We start from the raw sequence: 19,521 nt of genomic DNA, 5'->3' as shown, positions 1-19,521 counted from the left end.
TAAGGAGGAGTTATGAATATTCATGAAGGTGGTCCTGATGCATGTGTAGTGAACAAACATGTAGGTAACATATGACTCATGTTCACCCTGGGGTGGAAACCTAGCATTTAAATTCATTATATTTAGGTTCTATGTAAGTCAAAAGGTCTTTTCAGGATACCAAGGCACTCATTGCACAGCCTCTGTAAACTGGTCAGAACCAGTCCATGACTGTCGGTCTTATCAGGAGAAAGTTGCAGAAACCAGTCTCTTGTCTAATCAAAGCTGTAGCTATGGTTGGCGGAACAGGAGTGAGGAGTGAGGTGGTTGGCAGGGAGGTAGGGGTGGCAGGCTCAATTAGTCAGTGTCTGATGGTTGGTGACCTGCAATTGCTTCAACTGGTTATCTAAAGGCCTGTGCTTGTTTAGCTCCTAGAGAAAAAGGAACATCGTGGCGCTTAGAACATAGCATATTTTTTAACCATAGTTGGGCATGATTTAAATCATTGCTTGGAATGGTTTAGGTCCTGTTTATAATTTAGTACTTTATTGTCACAAACAGTCCATCTGTCAGTCTTATGATCTCCATTTTAACATTAATACAGTTGTTGTGTCTAAACAGCAAAAGGGAGGGGGCTATAATGAGGCATGTCTGATCTCCCATCTTGTCGTGTCTAGAAATTCAGTTTTTAAGGTTTTCCTGGGATCCTCTTGGCCAAGAGGAAATCTGTTCAATTAGTGAGGATCGTAAGATTTTATTTTTAGTTTACACCAGGAAAGAATAGGACAAATATACAGTGGAGTGTAAAGGGCAAAATGAGCTTGTCTGAATAAATATTGAAGACTGTCATGGACACATTTAAAGTGGCTGGCATATTCTAGGTCTGAAGTCAGATTTAGCCTTATAAGAAAAACCTAGAAACTGATTAAGGGGAAAATGAGGTTAAACTATCTTGAGAAAATGGAATTCAAAGTGCATAGAGAGAGACATGATGTTCTGTCAGACTTACAAAGTTTCCTGTCATGTAGAGGAAGAACATGGTGGTAAAACTGAAGATAAACACCTGGGGTGGGAAGGCTTCCTTAGATAGTCATGGACTCCAGATCTTCTGGAAAACTTCTGCCAATCGGTGTAATAGAAAACTTGGACTGGGATCTCCTCGTTGACATTAATGGGTATTTGTGTTTCTTCTTTTCCTTTGACAGAACTTTTTGGTTACCAGATATTTTACAATTTTCTTCATCTTTTTTTTAATAAACGGTTATATGAGTCAGCCTCATTTTAAAGCACTCAGACAGCTAACAAGAATACAAAGAAGAAAATAAACAAAACCCTCAAAATAACCATGTTAACATTAAGCTAACAACATTCAGATGTCTTTCTCTGCACAAATGCAGTTAGAAGGGTGTAGAGATAAAAATATGGTTTGATAGGGAGATCAAATCCTGTAAAACAGGGTGGTACTATGAATGCTAATCCATAAAATTGTTCAACTTATTCTGGCTTGATTATAAAAATAGCAAAGCATCTGAATAAATAGCAACTATTTTGACAATTATTTACTATAGTTCCCTCTGAATTTATGGAAAAACTATGAGAGAAAGACCAAAAGATCAGAATCACTGTGCTCTATTTTTTGAAGCACATATTTTAATTTTAGATAGGCTTTGTAAAATATTTAATACACCTCTTACAAATTCTCCCACCTTCACTCCAATACATTTCAATTTTTTAAAGTTGGATTTTATTTTAATTGTCAAATTTTATAACATTTGTATTCTGTTTCATAAATATAATCTGTACTTTTTTTCTCTTTTTACATGTATCTTTTCATTGGCTAAATTTTATGTTCAAATGGTTTTACTACATTTATGTATTTAAAAAGAAAACTCCCATAGATGGTGAATTGCCCATAGGTTAGAGTATTTAAAAATGCCTGATTGTTTACTTAAATGGATTCATGACTTGGTTGTACACTGGTCTTAAGTCACAATTTTATTCCTTACTTCTTTGCAGATTTTAGCCTTTCTTCTGCCCAACAGTCCTACTTGTTTTCTTTCTAGAGACATGAAAAATCTCTAAATGTTTTTTCTGTTTACTTAAATAACATTTTCCCTGTATATAATTTTAAAAGTCAAATAGTTGTACTGTAAAAGCCTATGATGAAAGCATTGAGCTTCCTATTACCCCCTTTACTGATTTCTAATCCACTGAGGCCTTACTTTAAACCCATTGAACAGTTTCTTCTGCTAATTGTCTCTATATTTATAAATAGCATTCTTATATCATCTCTTGGCCTTTCTGTTTTAGATATGACTTAATAGCTTTCTATCATGAAATATACTCATATATTTTTAAGGGGGAGGGTCAGGGATTATCTTCTTCTCATGTTCCTAATGTTTATATATCATTCTTTTGGGTTGAGTCCATTTTTAGTAGTCATCACTTCATTACACTGTAAATATGATTTACAGCTAAGGGAGGTATTGAACTACTATTACAAAGCCTTTACTTGTGCAATGTTTCATTTGCCCTGGAATTAATGACAGCCTTGATTTTCTTTTATTTGCTCCATTTCCTGTATAATTCATTAATCACTAAGTTCATTGACATTACTGATGATCTAGAAAGTCCACAGAAATACATCAGTTACTCTATTACAATCATTATCTTCTTGGCAACATGCCCCCTGGAGGCCAACGCTCTTCTGCTTCTATTTGGACTGATTTGTTCTCCAGGCTTGCTTTACAATTATGATCTTAGGTTTTCTCTCGCCATGTTCCTTTTGGTCTATTTGTATATCCACTCAATTGGATTCTGTATTATCAGCATTATGTGTCTCTATCTTCCATAGTATAATTATTATAACTCCAGTAAATAAATTATATTAAACGTACCAATCTTCCAGTTGCTTTTCCCTGGCAGTATATCAAGGGAAAATTTTTGAGACCTTACCTATCTTATAATTTCATTATCTATCCTTCACACTTGATTGACAATCTGTATGGAAAATTCTAGGTGAGGACCATGTTTTCTCACAATTTGAAAGGCACTACTTCATTGTTATAGACTACAGTGATTTTGACAAAAAGCCTATTAAACTTCCATATCCTGATTTTGTTTTCTTGGTTACTTGTTTTTCTCCTCTTCACTTTCCTAAAGCCATTAAAATCTTCCTTTTATTCCAAGGATTCTAAAGATTTGTAAAACTTTCACCTAATTTTGAGTCTTTTTCCACTCATTTTGTTGTCTGGTTCATGGAGACTTTCATTCTGAAATTTCATATTCTGTGTTTTGATGAGATTTAATGAACTATTTCTGTGGCAATTTGCTCCTTTCTGTTTTCTCTTTCTGTAACTCACATTTTCTGAAAATCTGAATACTAGGCTAATTTTTAAAAAATTTTTAACATTTTTAATCTTGTCTTTTTTGTTCTTCCTGGAGATTTCCTCAATTTTATTTTCCCATCTTTTTGTTGAATTTTTATTTTTGCTATCAAATATTTGATTTTCCAAACCTCTTTCTTGCTTTCCAAACATTCCTTTTTTCTAGATTTGAATTCTGGCTCATGGAGGATATACATTTTCTCCAATCCGTCTTTTTTATGATAAAATACCAGTAACACAAAATTTACTGTCGTAGTCATTTTTAAGTGCACAGTTCAGTAGGGTTAAGTATATTTACATTGCTATATAACTAATCTCCAGAATTTTTAATTATTGCAAAACTGAAACTCTATGCCCATTAAACAGCAAGTCCCCATTTTTCTCTTCCCCAAGCTTCCAGAAACCACCATTCTACCATCTGGTTCTATGAATTTGACTACTCTGTATACTGCAGTAGCATTACACATTACTTGCCTTTTTGTGATTGGCTTATTTCACTTTGTATAATGTCCTCATGGTCTATCTATCTTGTAGCACGAATTTCTTCCTGTTTAAGGCTGAATAATATTCCATTGCCTGCATATGCCACATTTTGTTTATCAATTCATCCACTCATGGATATCTAGGTTGTTTTTATATTTTGGCTATTGTGAATATCTGCATTCATTCCTTTTGGATATATAACCAGAAGTGGAATTGCTGAACCATAGGGTAATTCTATTTTTAATTTTATTGAGGAACCTCTATAATGTTTTCTATAGCAGACGAACCATTCACATTTTTTACCAACAGTGCATGAGTTCCAATTTCTCCACATCTTCAGTGACACTTGTTATTTTCAGGGGTTTTGTTTTTTTTGTTTTGCTTTGATAACGGCCCTCCTAATGAAGTCAAGGTGCTCTCTCATTGTAGTTTTGACTTGCATTTCCATAATAGTGATGCTGAACATCTTTTCTTATGCTCATTTGGTATTTGTTTACCATCTTTGGAGAAATGCCTATTTAATGCCTTTGCCTTTCTGCATTGTTTCTTTCACTTGTCTTTTTAATTATGTTGTTGTTGGTGTCTATAGTTCATGTTGAAAACTTTTCTCAAGTATCTATAAATCTTCACCTGTCTGTTTATATGTAAGAGTGAACTTATATATTAACTGGAAGATCTGGTGTGTGAGAGGTTGAACTCACTCTATGTGTGATTAGTCAGGAAATTGCTCATTTTAAGGGGCATCCCAAAACTATACTTATTAGTATTATTTTGAGTTTAATGTTTTCTTAACTCTGTAATTTAAATTTTCATTTTATTGTTCTGGTTTTATTTTTGTTTTGATCTCTTGTTTTATCAAAAGTAAATTTTCATTAAGTTCTTCTATAGTGAAGTTATCATAGAAATGCAATTTCTGTTCCCTGTATTGTATTTTTTCCAGATTGTATTTTTTCTTTTTTCTTTTTTTTTTTTTTTTAAGATGTGTTCATTTATTCTTCTCGTTTTTGCTTCTGTTTATTTCTCTGGTATGCTTATTTTTAAAACTTGCTCAGACTTGAAGTGAAAATTTTTTCAGACTTTTGAAATAAATAATTCAATTTCGTATAAGTGACTTCTGTTTTACTCACCTTTTATCATTATTGAGGCATGGTTGTCATCTCCTCTGACTCAGAGTTCAAGGACTGTGATTGTGTTTTACTGACTTTGCTGTAGTCCATCTTATGGTAAGGAGGCTGAGCTGAGATAGAACGCACTTGGAACTACTAGTCTGTGGTACTTTGTAAAAATGAGCAAAATATTCTGTACCAGGATTTACTTCACCCACTGGGAAGTACTTCCTATTCCCATGGGGAATACCCTTGCAACTTAATGTCATTACCTCAACTCAGGAAGAATCCCTAAAGCCTAGTTTTTTTTTTTTTTTTTTAATATCAGAGAAAGCATATCCTAATTTTTTACCTCTCCTATTTCACATCTTTCTCTTGGAAATGATTTTCACTTCCTCCAAGTAAGAAAATAATATCCATGCCATTTGTTCTTGTTCAAGTATTATAATATTATAAAATTTACTAGGATTTTATAAGTGTACCACTTCCAGTGCAGAGGTCAGAATGGATATAGGGTGCACAGGGGCCTCACCAAAACTGTGTTTATTGTGGCCCTCAAGTTTTGAAGTTTATGACAAGAGGTTGTGCGTTCTTTTCTATTTAAAGTGCCTTTGACTATGTGTTTTCATTAAATTGAGTAGAAATTGGATGAAGATTTTTTTAGACTGGCAATATTTTACCACTTTTACCAAAAACTCTGTTAATATTTGAATATGATTTAATAGGAAGACTTTATCTTGCACTTGATAAACAAAAAGGGAGAAAGTTGTAGACATATCTAACATCCCATTCTGCATATTAGTTGTTTCAAATCAGCAGTTTAACTTACCAATTAATAATCACCTTGGGAGAAAACAAGCTGGGATTCCAGTCACTCTGCCACTGGTTGGTTACATGTCTTGAGGTAGCGAGCCAAACTTATGGATCTTAAATTCTTTAATTATGAATGCTAGTGTTGCATAGTTGATCTATAGGGTATCCTCTAGTTTTTAAATCATATAAATATGATTTTTTCTCATGCTTAAAAATAAAATTAATATTTAGACTATTATTTGTACACTACGTTTTAATACTATAAAATACATTTAGTATTTAATTCTATAAAATTTAATAAATATGTGTTAATTGCTGACCATTTTACTAGGCATTATGGAGAAAAAAATATGAAGAACTAGAGTTATTGGAAAGAGGGAAGAGAAAATGAGACAAACATTATAACTAAATTATAGAATGAACTATGATAAGTATCATAAGGTACATATTTAATAAATGCATATAGGGGTTCAGATAGCATAGTTATTATAGTTTCAGACAAAAACTCATACAGAAGTGAGGTTTGAGTTAGGTCTTAAAGAAAGAGAGGAAGATTGAAGCAGAAGGGAAGAAACAGCATGAACAAAAAGGTAAAGCTTGGATTATGGAAGTTTGGAAAGCGTTAACTAGTTCCTTATATCTGAATTCAGGGAATATTATAAGGACTACCACAAGATAAAAGTAAATTTCTCTGAGTCTCTTCAATGATGTCGTTTGACCTAAATTTTAGATAGATTAATATGACAATATGAAAGTTGAATTGAGAAAGAGAGAGGCAGCAAGGAGGGAAGTCAGTCAAGAGAAATGCTCTTAGTCAAGGAAAGAGATAAAGAAAACCTGAATAATGATGGGATCAGTGGGACTCAAAGAGGGAAGAGAAGAGAATGAATTGGAAACGACTCTCATGTTTTGAACCCAGATGAGTGACTATAAAAGTGACATCAGTAGAAATGAGAAAGTTTCAGCTGCGTTTTGTAGTTTTCCTGTCTAGGTCTTTCACGTCCTTGGATAAGTATATTCCTAGCATTTTGTTGTTGTTCTGTTTTCTCAGCAGTTATAAAAGGGGTTGAGTTCTTAATTTTATCCTCAGCTTGGTCATTGTTGGTGTATAGCAGGGCTACTAATTTTTGTACATTGATTTTGTAACCTGAGACTTTACTGAATTTGTTTATCAAATCTAGCGGTCTTTTGGAGGAGTTTATAGGGTCTTCGAGGTATACTGTCATGCCATCAGCGAACACCAATAGCTTGACTTCCTCTTTTCCAATTTGATGCCATCAGCGAACACCAATAGCTTGACTTCCTCTTTTCCAATTTGATGCCCTTCATTTCTTTCTCTTGCATGATTACTCTGGTTAGGACTTCCAGTACTATGTTGAGTAGAAGTGGTAAAAATGGGCATCCTTGTCTTGTTCTAGTTCTCAGCATAAATGCTTTCAACTTTTTCCCATTCAGTATGATGTTGGCTGTGGGTCTGTCATATGTGGCATTTATTATTTTGAGGTAAGTCTCTTCTACGCCTAGTTTGTTGACTGTTTGTGTTCTACAGGAATGCTAGATTTTATCAAATGCTATTTCTGCATCTATCAAAATGATCATGTCTTTTGTTTTTAATTCTGTTAATGTGATGTTTCACATTTATTGACTTGCATATGTTAAACCATTCCTGAATTTCTGGGATGAAACCCGCTTGATCATAGTGTATTATCTTTTTGATATGCTATTGGATTCAGTTAGATAGTATTTTGTTGAGAATGTTTACATCTGTGTTCACTGGAGATATTGGTTTGTAGTTGTCCTTTTTTGTTATGCCCTATACTGATTTTGGTATCAGGATGATATTGGCTTCATAGAATGAGTTAGGGAGAATTTCCTCCTTCTCAATCTTTCGGAATAGTTTCATTAAGATCAGCACCCATTCTTCTTTGAATGGGTGACCATCTGGCCCTGGACTTTTTTGTGTTGTTGGCAATTTTTAAATTACTGATTTAATCTCATAGCTTGTTATTGGTCTGTTCAGTATTTCTATTTCTTCTAATTTAATCTAGGAGGGTTATATGTTTCCTGGAACTTGCACATTTCCTCTATATTTTCTTGTTTATGTGCATAGAGATGTTCATAGGAGTCTCAAATGATCTTTTATATTTCTGTAGTGTTTCTTGTAATGACTCTAGTTTCGTTTCTAATTCAGTTGATTAGAATCATCTCTTCCTTTCTTGATTAATCAAACTAATGGCCTATCAATTATGTTTATCTTTTCCAAGAACCAGCTGTGTGTTTTATTTATCTTTTGTATTGTTAATTGGATAAGTTATTTTTAGTGGACAGTTACAATTTCAGTTTTCAACACATGGAATTTAGGGTACAATAATCTGTGTCAATAAGCTGTGTCAAGAAGGCAAAGGAAATGCTAGACCACACATCAGGAAAGACTTAAAGACCAGAAAAACAGATATGGAGTCTATTCACATAAAGGAAATGAAAGGAATCTTCAAGGAAATATGCCTAGACAACAGCAGACCAAGGGCAGAATAACATTAAGAAACATAAAAATTAATATTGAAATATCTGCTTTACTTACTAGCACCTGGTAAAAAGAAGAAAAAAGGAAAAAAAATGAGAAAGGAAGAAAAGAAAGAATGAGGGAAGAGAGGAAGGGAGGAAAGAAAAAAGAAGGAGGGAAGGTAAGAAGAGGAAAGGAGGGAAGGAAGATGGAAGAAAAGGAAGGAAGAAAGAGAAGAAGGAAGGAAAGAAGGGAAGGAGGAAGGAAAAGGGTGAGAGAGAAGGACAGAGGACAAGAGGAAACTGAGCAGTTGTTAATCTTATTGGTAAGTTTCAATACATTGTGCTTTAATGTTCCTCATTTGAGTCCAGGTTGTGTGTTATATCTAGATTTATTATAGAACTGTAAAGTGAGCATTTTGTGCAATTGACTATTGATAACTTTGTGCTTGTATTTCCCAAATGATCACTGCTCCTTGCCACTCTCTCAAGAATTCAAATGAGGGAATATGCAGATGGGAGGGTAGTTTTGGCCATGACTAGGTTCCTTAGCAAATACCAGCAGAACTTTACCACATACCAACAAACATCAAAGAGTTCACACTGAGACAATATGAGGAAAGGAAGGTAGCAATGCTGCTTTTAATATACTAGGAACCCAATTCTTGTCTTTTAGAGCTCTCAGCTGCTTGATACATGAACAAGTCAACCCCCTAACAGTATAGAGTTTCTGCAAAATATATCTGTCAGAAGAAGCCACGTTGTAATGAGAACAATTCAAATAATTAACAGAATATTTATATTTCTTAGTTTGTTTAATATGTTTTCTAAGTGCTTCATATTTTGTGAAAGCATTGAGTATGTCTTAACCATGTGGAATTTAATCAGCTCAAGAGAAACAGGTTCATATTTACTTCTATTTTACCTATAGTTTACATGTCTTTAACGGTCAGAGATACTATATATAAAATTAAAAATAAAACAAAAATATTATTACAAATCAGAATATGCAAATACATTTAAATGATTGATTTTTGCTGTTTGTTTTTGTCAAGAATGACTGCAAATCAATAGAGTATAATGGTCAAGAGAACACCATTTAAAATAATAGATTTGGTCTTGAATCACAGTTCTGCCACTAACTATCTGTAGTGAAAGCTTAAGCCAATTTAATAACATTCCAGGGTTTTGTTTCAAAAGAGCAATGGTTTTCTTATACTGATGTTACGATAATAAGGTGAAATAATATGAGAAAAGTGGGTAATATAAAAAGTGAAATTTAGTATGTGCTCAATATGTGATGGCAATTGTTATTTTCTCTGTTTAGAATTTCCGTGTAAGAACAAAGATGTGTATAGGAATAAAGGACTTATTTTACATAAGTTAAAATTGTTTTGGCTAATTTGGCACAGACAAATAAAAATTACTTTAAAATGTTCCAAATTTGTTTCCCAATATTAATCACACCTTTTGTTGTGGGTTGAAGGGGATTAGGGAATGGGAGATACCTTAAGAACTGTTATTGAAGTCTTGAGAGATGATGAGCTTCTAATTAAGAAAGTGCATTTATGTTGTTAATTGTAAATATTTCAATTAGTGAATTTAGATTTTGAAACATAATTTACTTTTAATGAAATAAAAAAGAGCTGAATTAAAGATGGATACCATTAAAAACTTCAAGAACTCCCATTTGAAATTGCTTATAAACTGTTAGCTTAAAAGCAAAATGAATTTATTAAAAAAATTGGCAATATGTTTTGAACACTACATTATAATGAAGTTCTCACTGTATTACATTAAAGTCAAAGAATAGAAACTTTGAGTGCTAGAATTCTCCCACATTTTTAAGCAAATGACAATATAGGTAATTTTAGAACTTTATCATTTACTAATGACTGAATTCAACACAGATTTAACATCCAGTTATATTATGTTAAGCATGTTTCTAAAGCTTCTTTTAAAATATATTTTTATTCTTAGATATTTTCATATCTAAGATAATGGATATGTTTCCAGCACCTCCAAAGTTACCTTTTTATACTATGAAAATTTCTATTTCAAATAAATTGAAATAAGTGTATAATAAAGGAGAGAATTGGACAGATAATTCAAAAATTATTTGTGCATCAATGTTGATGGTTACATTATTAGTTTACCTTGGTAGTTTGAGTGAGGTTAAACACGTTTATAATTTTAAATAAAATATTTTTTATATTATAAACATTTATTGAAATGTATTAGACAGGAGAAATAATGGTATATCGTAAATCAATTTGTAAAATTAATTCATGAAGAATTACATAAAGAAAAAATCAACATTTGCCGGCTTCATTATTAATAAATTTTAGGTGAGTGATATCTTCTATATTTATGACTTATTTTTAAAAATCTCTTTAGTTGAATTATTCGAAATTTTTAAAACAGACATAGTAAAATATTTTCTTTTGTTTCATAACCATTACTTTTTGAGTATACAGCTAAAACTTAATTTTTTCTTTATAATCATAAATATGGCTTCATTGTAACTTAAACACTTAATGAAAGAGTCCCAGTAAGAAGAAATGTCACCTGTATATATAAGATAGCTATTTCGATCCCTGTGAAACAATCCTGTGTCTTGGATCATCTTTCATGTTACAAACACTTCAATTGGAATTATTTTGAATGAATTATCCTCTAACCAAATATATAAGAATAAATACCTTCTGTAGGGTGATGGCATGATTTTCTTAAAAGTAGGGAATGAACTACATATAAATATTTTATCTTATTTGTTTAATACTGCTATAAAAAACCTTACTATTCTAAAACTAGGAAAATTAAATTTACATACATAATTTCTAAGTTTCCAAATGATGTATAACTGATAATTCCACAAGTTAATACATTTTGTTTTCAAGGTTAAAGTGTGATATTTGAAGTTAGTTGGTCTTAGTGGGTATGGTGGGAAATCATATTTCTGAGTACCAGATAAACTGATACAATGTCTTTTGACATTTTCTAGCACATTCTTGGATTGGTGGTCACCTTTTATTTAAATGTTTTTGAGGGGAAAATAATTTTGGCTATAAGCATATGAATCTCTGGGAATTAAAGCCTACATTTGTTCAGGTATAAAATTACTTCCTAAAGAAAATTCTATGCTGGAGTACATCCACCTGGGAGTACATCCACCTGTGGCAGAGGTGCCAATCCAATATTCTTTGGCCATTCGTTCCAATAAGAACTTCAATTTTTCAGTGGACATTTCGCCATCCAGCTGAAAGACTTTATTTCCCAGCATCACTTGCACAGAGACATAATCAATGACTATGTTTTGGCCAGTAAGATGTCATTGAAAGCATTTTGTGTCTACACTACAGTCATGTGCTGCATAAGGATGTTTCAGTCAACTAGGGAACACATATATGATGGTGGGCTAGTAAGATTATAATGCGCATATATGGAAACCTGATTTATGGCACTTGATACTGGCATTGCAGATGAAGTAGGGAAAATAATGGTGCTGGGACATCTTATTTCTATGTAGATATAGATCTAAATATAGATATAGATATAGATACGGATACCATCTAGGTTTGTGTAAGTATACTCTATGATGTTCGCGTAACACCCAAATCACTTAAAGTTGCATTTCTCAAAACTCGTCTCTACTGTTAAGGAATGGGTGACTGTATCTGCTTTCTTGGATTCTGTCCTTTTCCTTCCCAGGGACCAAAGTGCATACAATTATGACTGGAAAATGAACACTTATCTTGCAGCATGGGGCAGGACAATAAAGATAGTTAGAACAGCAAGAGGAGAGGAAGCTGGGACCCTGAAGAATATGGAGCTGCCACACCAGAACTGGACTGTCTTCTCAGAGTTTCTTCTTAGCTAAGAGAGAAATAAACTACTACCTTATTTAACTAATTTATTGTATTGTTGCGGTATGCAGGTGAACTTAATGTTAACTGATATTATACTTTTTCTGCTCCAGATTTCTGTTCTGGTGAGGAAAGACTGGTGTCTTCCGGTGTATATATAACTGTAAAGCTTCATGAAAGACATAAAGGATTTTCATAAAATAAGGCGTATATGGATTTCTCTATATGCCAGTGTTTTAATAGGTATTTTTAAACCTGATGGCTTTATTCTTTGAGCTATCTTTGAACTGTGGTGCTTGTCATAAACCCAATTGAATCTTTCATTCATGTTCAACTAGCATGTGTTAAATGCCCATTAAGTGTTAGTCACTTTCTGATTTGCCAAACCTTTATATTCTTCACAATGCCCCTGCAGGGTATGTAATATTATTCCAGCTTTACAATGAATAAGAAGCTCCAAAGGGATCTAACATATGTCAGGTGTTTCCTGGTGAGTGATGGAGCCCCTTGGAACAAGTTGGAATGTGTTACCTCTACAAGACCCAGAAAAGCGATCATTCAACCTTTTTTGAGCTTTCAGAAATACAGACATGAATATCACATGATGAAAATCATTTCATTCATATTTTTTCAAAGTTCTTACACATATTTTACTGAAACAAACCAATCTATAACTCTCAAGCACAAGCTTGTTTTATTCTTCAGGGTCATATAAAGCATTTAATTCCAATTTCTGATGAAGTCATTTTAAATATGTGAGTACAACTACCATGTCCCCTTATAAATCTTTTCCGCCTGGGTGCAATATCTCTAGTTGCTTCACCATTGATCATATTATATTTGAACTTCTCATTCTTCCACTTTTCATGATGTAGACTAACTAAAGTCGTATTGGTTTTATTGCTGCTGACTGAGTTGTATGTTTACTTCATCAATTAACATTTACCTTTTTTTTTTTCTTTTTCTTGAGACAGAGTCTTGCTCTGTTGCTCAGGCTGGAGTTTAATGTTGCAATCTCTGCTCACTGCAACCTCCGCCTCCCAGGTTCAAGCTATTCTCCTGCCTCAGCCTCCTGAGTAGCTGGGATTACAGGCACCTGCCACTATGCCTAGTTAATTTTTTTTTCTTTTTTTTTTTTTTTTTTTTTTTTGAGACAGAATCTTGTTCTGTCGCCCTGACTGGAGTGCAGTGGCGCGATCTCTGCTCACTGCAAGCTCCGCCTCCCGGGTTCACGCCATTCTCCTGCCTCAGCCTCCCGAGTAGCTGGGACTACAGGCGCCCGCCACCACACCCAGCTAATTTTTTGTATTTTTGTAGACATGGGGTTTCACCGTGTTAGCCAGGATGGTCTCGATCCCCTGACCTTGTGATCCACCTGCCTCGGCCTCCCAAAGTTCTGGGATTACAGGAGTGAGCCACCGGTCCCACCCTAATTTTTGTATTTTAAATAGAGACAGGGCTTCACCATATTGGTTAGGCTGGTCTTGAACCCCTGACCTCAGGTAATCCATCCACCCTGGCCTCCCAAAGTGCCGTGATTATAGGCGTGAGCCACTGCGCCCAGCCAACATTTAACTTTTAAGTACTATATTCCATATAGGATGTCTATTAGTAAAAACATAATAAGATTTAACCCAAAAGACTAGCAAAAACAGTAAAAAGGACTCTCTTTATAAAAAGTGATTCAATGACTACTGTCATGCTGCATAAAACACTTGAGAAAATAATGTGTCTATAGATAATTCTGTTTGAAATAATAGATCATTCTAATTTGAATATGGTAGAACTCATTAAGGAAGTAAAACTGTTATTCCAAGACCTATCTGTTTAAAGCCCTGCTTTGTTACCTCCCAGGTGCCAAGTGTCTCTGCTCAAAATGACTTGCAGAAAACAAGTAATTTTCCAACTTTTGGCAATTTTTACACTGCTGTGTTGTATTATTTGAATTTGTATTTTAATGCATCCTTTCCTCAAAATATTTTATGTTAACCTTCACTCTTTCCAACAGTGATTGGGTACATAGAAGCCACTAGCTGTCTCCAGTTCTCTATGGCAGTGGTGCCCAACTCATTTGGCACCAGGGACCGGCTTCATGGAAGAGAATATTTCCATGGACTCAGGCGGGGGAGATGGTTTCAAGATGAAACTGTTCCACCTCAGATCATCAGGCATTAATTAGTTAGATTCTAGTAAGGAGCACGCGACCTAGATCCCTTGCCTGTGCAGTTCACAATAGGGTTTGCGATCCTATGAGAATCTAATGTCCCCACTGACCCGACAGGAGGCGGAGTTCAGGTGGTAACGCTGGCTCGTCTGCCGCTCACCTCCGGCTGTGCGGCCAGGTTCTTAACAGGCCATGGTACCCATTCCCGCCTGAGGGCTGGGGACCCTTACTCTGTGGAATCTGATGTGATATAAATAAATAAATACATACATAAAGCACCCGATGACGTATGGTACTACAAAGTTTTGTCGATCCAGCTTCATGCGTTCATGTTGTGAATTCATCTAATAACTGTGTTTTTCTATTCGCAGTGTGCACCTTATTTATATGTAAAGCTCAACTCAGGACCATCTTCTCCTGTGAGATCATCCCTCTGCTTCTAGTTTTCATAAACCACTTTCAGCTCTCGGTCCTATAGCTCCGGTAGTTAGAACAACATAACAGTCTGCAGTTTATCGTATTTTTTTTTTTTTGTAATATTATCTGTTCTTATTTCACCGAGTCATTAGAGCCTGATGTTTGGAAGTTCTTCTAGACTAACTCTCTTTGACTTCTTCCTGCTCCTCTTTTTTCTCTCCCTGGGCAATCATTCATTAAGTTCCTTGAAGATTCTACCCCATTCTACTCTGATGTGTACCTCCTTTGTTAGTTTTCTTCATTATTTCAATAGTGTCATTGCCCTCACTTACCAGCCTCATTTATCCTTTTTTCACGCTGCTAGCAATGTTAGATAGCTAGAACAAAAATCTGATCACATCTCTTCCCTGCTTGAAGTCTTTCATAGGTATTCCTATCCATTACCACAAACATCCAAATGAGTGTTACCATTGTTGCACTCATCTCTCACACAACCCATGCTATACTGAACTATCCTGTAGTTTTTCCACTTACATGATGTGGTTCAGTACCTCCACGGGAAATGAAAGGAGTATTTGAACCCTAGAATTATAAGAGAGAATGTATCAAATATTTTACATTTTTATCTCATTTAACTTTTGCTCAACTTTAAGGGGAAGGTATAATCATTCTGCCCATTTCAAAAAGAAAAAAAATGGGCGTTTGAGAGGCTACATAAGCTGCCCAATGTGGCAAGAAGAATAAACAGACAAAGCTAAAATAAAATTCACATATTTCTCCTCCACAGCTATGTCTTTATCCTCTATGCCTTTTTGATGTTCCATAGGCTATTCTTTCCGCCCAGAATTTCTTCTTCCTCATCTCTTTGCTGTCGAATAAACTACAGTTACTCTTTTTAACTCAGCTAAAATGTCATCTTTTTTTGTAAAGCTTTCCCAAGAATCTCTCCTTCCACTTTAGCAGGTTAAAAACTTCAAACTAAAAATAACAAAACAAAACAAAACAAAAAGCTTCAAATTTTGAACTTTAAAATACCTGGTATTTACCTTTTCTGTAAGATGTATTATGTTATACTATAATTATCTATTTAGGCATATTTTCCTCACCAGATTTAGTGCATGACTCACTTCCCTGTATTGTTTTGTTTTCTACATAAACTTATCACAGTGTATGCATCCAGAAACAGTTTGTGGTTAATTGATTGATGACTGCTATATAATTTGACTTTAAAAATGCCCAAGAATCTAGAAGTGATATACATAAATGATCTTAGTTAAATGGAGCTTTCCCATTATACATAGCTTCAAGCAGTGAATTTCAACTGTGAAGTTAAAACTTCCTATTGGAGAAAACAGAATCTCAGAGTATTGGTGATATGTGCAGCTTGTGCAATTTATTAGTATAATACAAGTTTGGGAAAATTTTCCTTTCCAAATACGAATTAGGGAATATAAAAGGTAAACACTTGTTTTGACACGTTTATGTGTAACATAGTTCTCAATATGTATGCACTATCTTCTAAACGTATTGAAAGTGGCCATGGCTGGACCTGGGTCGGCCCACTGCCACTGCCTCTGCCTCTGCTGCAGCTGGGCCCCAGTCAAATCCCTCTGGCCCGGCCTGACCTGGTCTGGCTCGCCCGGGCTCAGCAGCCATGGAGCTGCAGCTACTGATGGAAATTATATTACATAGAATATTTGGGTGACATCTGCCTGAGAGGTCTCCAAGAATTACAGAAAACAAAAATACTAATGCATTTGAGAAAGCGGTAGTTTTGGGGGGGAGGGGGAAGAAGCAACTGCTTTTCTGCAACTTGGCTGGATGCTGAGATGTCTGTGGACATGAATAGCCAGGCATCTGACAGCGATGAAGAGCACTATGACTCCAATTGTGAGGAAGTGGAAGAAGAAGAGGATGCGGACCCTGGGGACATAGAGGACTATCACCTGGGAATAGCCACCAATGTGGAGCAGCAGGGGGCTGATGCCTTTGATCCCGAGGAGTACCAGTTCACTTACTTGACCTACAGGAAATCTGAGGGTGCCCTGAATGAGCACATGACCAGCTTAGACTCTGTCCTAAAGGTATCTCATTCAGTTGCTAAACTTATATTAATGTCAATTTCCACTGGCAAGTTTCGGAGAGATTGGACAGGTACAAGTCTAATTCTGCTCAACTGCTCATTGAGGCTTGAGTTCAGGCTAATCCATAAAACATGTTCCCACATCTCATCCCCCTCACCATTGTGCAGTGTGTATGCAGTTTGCACAAAAGAAAAACCTACTCTCCCTGGTCTGTCAGCACCAGTTTTGCTGCAGCTGCTGGGAGTAGCACTGCTCAGTTCTCGTCAAGGATGGTGTGGGTGTGCAAGTCTCTTGCATGACTCAGGACTGTCCCACTCCATACACCAGAGGACTTTGTGTTTCCATTGCTTCCCAAGGAAGAATTGAGATAGAAATACAGGTTCTACCTCTTCAGGGGCTATGTGGAGAGTCATTACCAGCTCCAGCTGTGCCCTGGTGCAGACTGCCTCATGGTTATTCGGGTACAGGAGCCTAGAACTCACTGAATACAGTGCAATCAGTGCAATGAGGTCTTCTGTTTTAAGTGTCATCAAATATGTCACACACCCACAGACTGTGTCACAATCCCAAAATGGCTCATGAAGTGTGCAGATGACTCTGAAACAGTCAACTACATAACTACATTAGTGCTCACATTAAAGACTGTCCCAAATGCAACATCTGCATTGAGAAGAATGGAGGCTGCAATCACATGCAACGCTCCAAATGTATACACCACTTCTGCTGGATGAATCCGGAAGACTGGAAGGCTCATGGCAGTGAATAATATGAGTGCAGTACTTACAAGGAGAATCCTGACATTGTGAACCAGTGCCAACAAGCCCAGGAGAGGGAAGCCCTCAAGAAGTACTTATTCTACTTGGAGAGGTGGGAAAACCACAACAAAAGCTTGCAGCTAGAGGCACAGACATACCAGCGGATTCATGAGAAGATTCACAAGAGGGCCATGAACAATCCGGGGACATGGATTGACTGGCAGTACCTACAGAATGCTGCCAAGCTCTTGGCCAAGTGTCAGTACATCCTGCAATACACCAATCCACATGCATATTACATGGAGTCTGGACCCAGGAAGAAGCTGTTTGAATACCAGCAGGCTCAGCTAGAGGCTGAGATGGAAAACCTCTCATGGAAAGTGAAGCATGCAGACAGCTGTGACAGAGGGGACTTGGACAAGCAGATGCATATAGCCGAGCAGGTGGGGAGAACCCTGCTGAAGGATTTCCATGACATCTAAGTTGGGATGTGGATGTGCGGGGGTGAGGAAGATAAGGCTGCATGGTCTCCTGGCCGCCATACTGCATGCTGCAGGCTCTGCCTTTCATGACCCCTGGCAACAGTCAGGGCCCCACTCCTGAGAGACACTGGCAACACCTCTTAGTTAATTTCTGTTTTCTTCTCTTTTCACTTTATGTTTCTACCAGGGTAGAGGCCATGTTGAACTGGCCTCTTTTCAGGACTTTTACTTCCCCCTGGATGGTAGTTGAGAGGGTGGGAAAGTGTTTTTTGGATGGCTATTAATAATATTAGATCATTACAACTTATGTAACTTTCAAAGTTTGTATAAGTATACAAGAAAAGACAAACTATAGGATACCACAGAGCCCTTTTTGAAAATAAATTTGCGTTGGAGTGTAAAAAAAAAAAAGAAAAAAGAAAAAGAAAGTGGCCATGGCTATAAAAGAGTAAGAAATAGCAATATAAAGCTCAAGTACACTTGGCAGGGTATTAAGGTCCCATAAAACAGGACCAGTTAAAAAATTACCAACCATTTCACAGAATCATGCCACCAAAAGTATAAGGAATCTGGTCCTAACGAATCAAATTAATTGATTCCCTATTTAATGAATGGTGTTGGGAAAGCTGGCTAGCCATATGCAGAAAACTGAAACTGGACCCCTTCCTTACACCTTGTACAAAAATCAACTCCAGATGGATCAAAGACTTAAATCAACATAAGCCTAGGACCATAAAAATCAAGAAGAAAGCTTGGCCAATACCATTCAGGACACAGGCATGGGCAAAGACTTGATGTCTAAAACACCAAAAGCAATGGCAACAAAAATAAAAATTGACAAATGGGATCTAATTAAGCTAAAGAGCTTCTGCATAGCAAAAGAAACTATCATCAGAGTGAACAGGCAACCTACAGAATGGGAGAAACTTTTTGCAATCTATTCATCTGACAAAGGGCTAATATCCAGAATCTACAAAGAACTTAAACAAATTTACAAGAAAGAAGCAAACTACTCCATCAAAAAATGGGCAGAAGATATGAATGGACACTTCTTAAGACATTTATGCAGCCGACAGACATATGAAAAAATTCTCATCATCACTGGTCATTAGAGAAATGCAAATCAAAACCACAATGAGATACCATCTCACACCAGTTAGAATGGCAATCATTAAAAAGTCAGGAAACAACAGGTGCTGGAGAGGATGTGGAGAAATAGGAACACTTTTACACTGTTGGTGGGATTGTAAACTAGTTCAACCATTATGGAAAACAGTATGGCGATTCCTCAAGGATCTAGAACTAGAAGTACCATATGACCCAGCCATCCCATTACTGGGTATATACCCAAAGGATTATAAATCATGCTGCTATAAAGACACATGCACACGTATGTTCATTGTGGCACTATTCACAATAGCAAAGACTTGGAATCAACCCAAATGTCCATCAGTGACAGACTGGATTAAGAAAATGTGGCACAT

At 35.8% G+C, this 19,521-nt stretch overlaps 1 long non-coding RNA gene and 1 pseudogene across 16 annotated transcripts in view; both read left to right on the top strand.

The window, feature by feature from the left end:
* Positions 1 to 19,521, top strand: part of LOC105465505 (uncharacterized) — a 327,965-nt gene that overhangs the window by 292,013 nt on the left and 16,431 nt on the right. For 4 of the 16 annotated variants that reach the window (XR_011617002.1, XR_011616996.1, XR_011616995.1 and 1 more), the window contains 2 exons: positions 8,352 to 8,595; positions 11,981 to 12,489. The exons of 1 other annotated variant lie outside the window; for it this stretch is intronic. This is a non-coding gene — a long non-coding RNA (uncharacterized lncRNA). Of the gene's footprint in view, positions 1 to 8,351; positions 8,596 to 11,980; positions 12,492 to 19,521 lie in introns of those variants that run through there. 11 more of the 16 variants (XR_011616991.1, XR_011616990.1, XR_011616988.1 and 8 more) reach the window with 5 other exon arrangements.
* Positions 16,546 to 17,990, top strand: LOC105465587 (E3 ubiquitin-protein ligase ARIH2 pseudogene; annotated as a pseudogene).

This window comes from Macaca nemestrina, chromosome 19 (genome assembly GCF_043159975.1).
Source record: "Macaca nemestrina isolate mMacNem1 chromosome 19, mMacNem.hap1, whole genome shotgun sequence".
NCBI classification, from domain to species: domain Eukaryota; kingdom Metazoa; phylum Chordata; class Mammalia; order Primates; family Cercopithecidae; genus Macaca; species Macaca nemestrina.
This window is presented reverse-complemented; position numbering and strand designations above follow the sequence as displayed.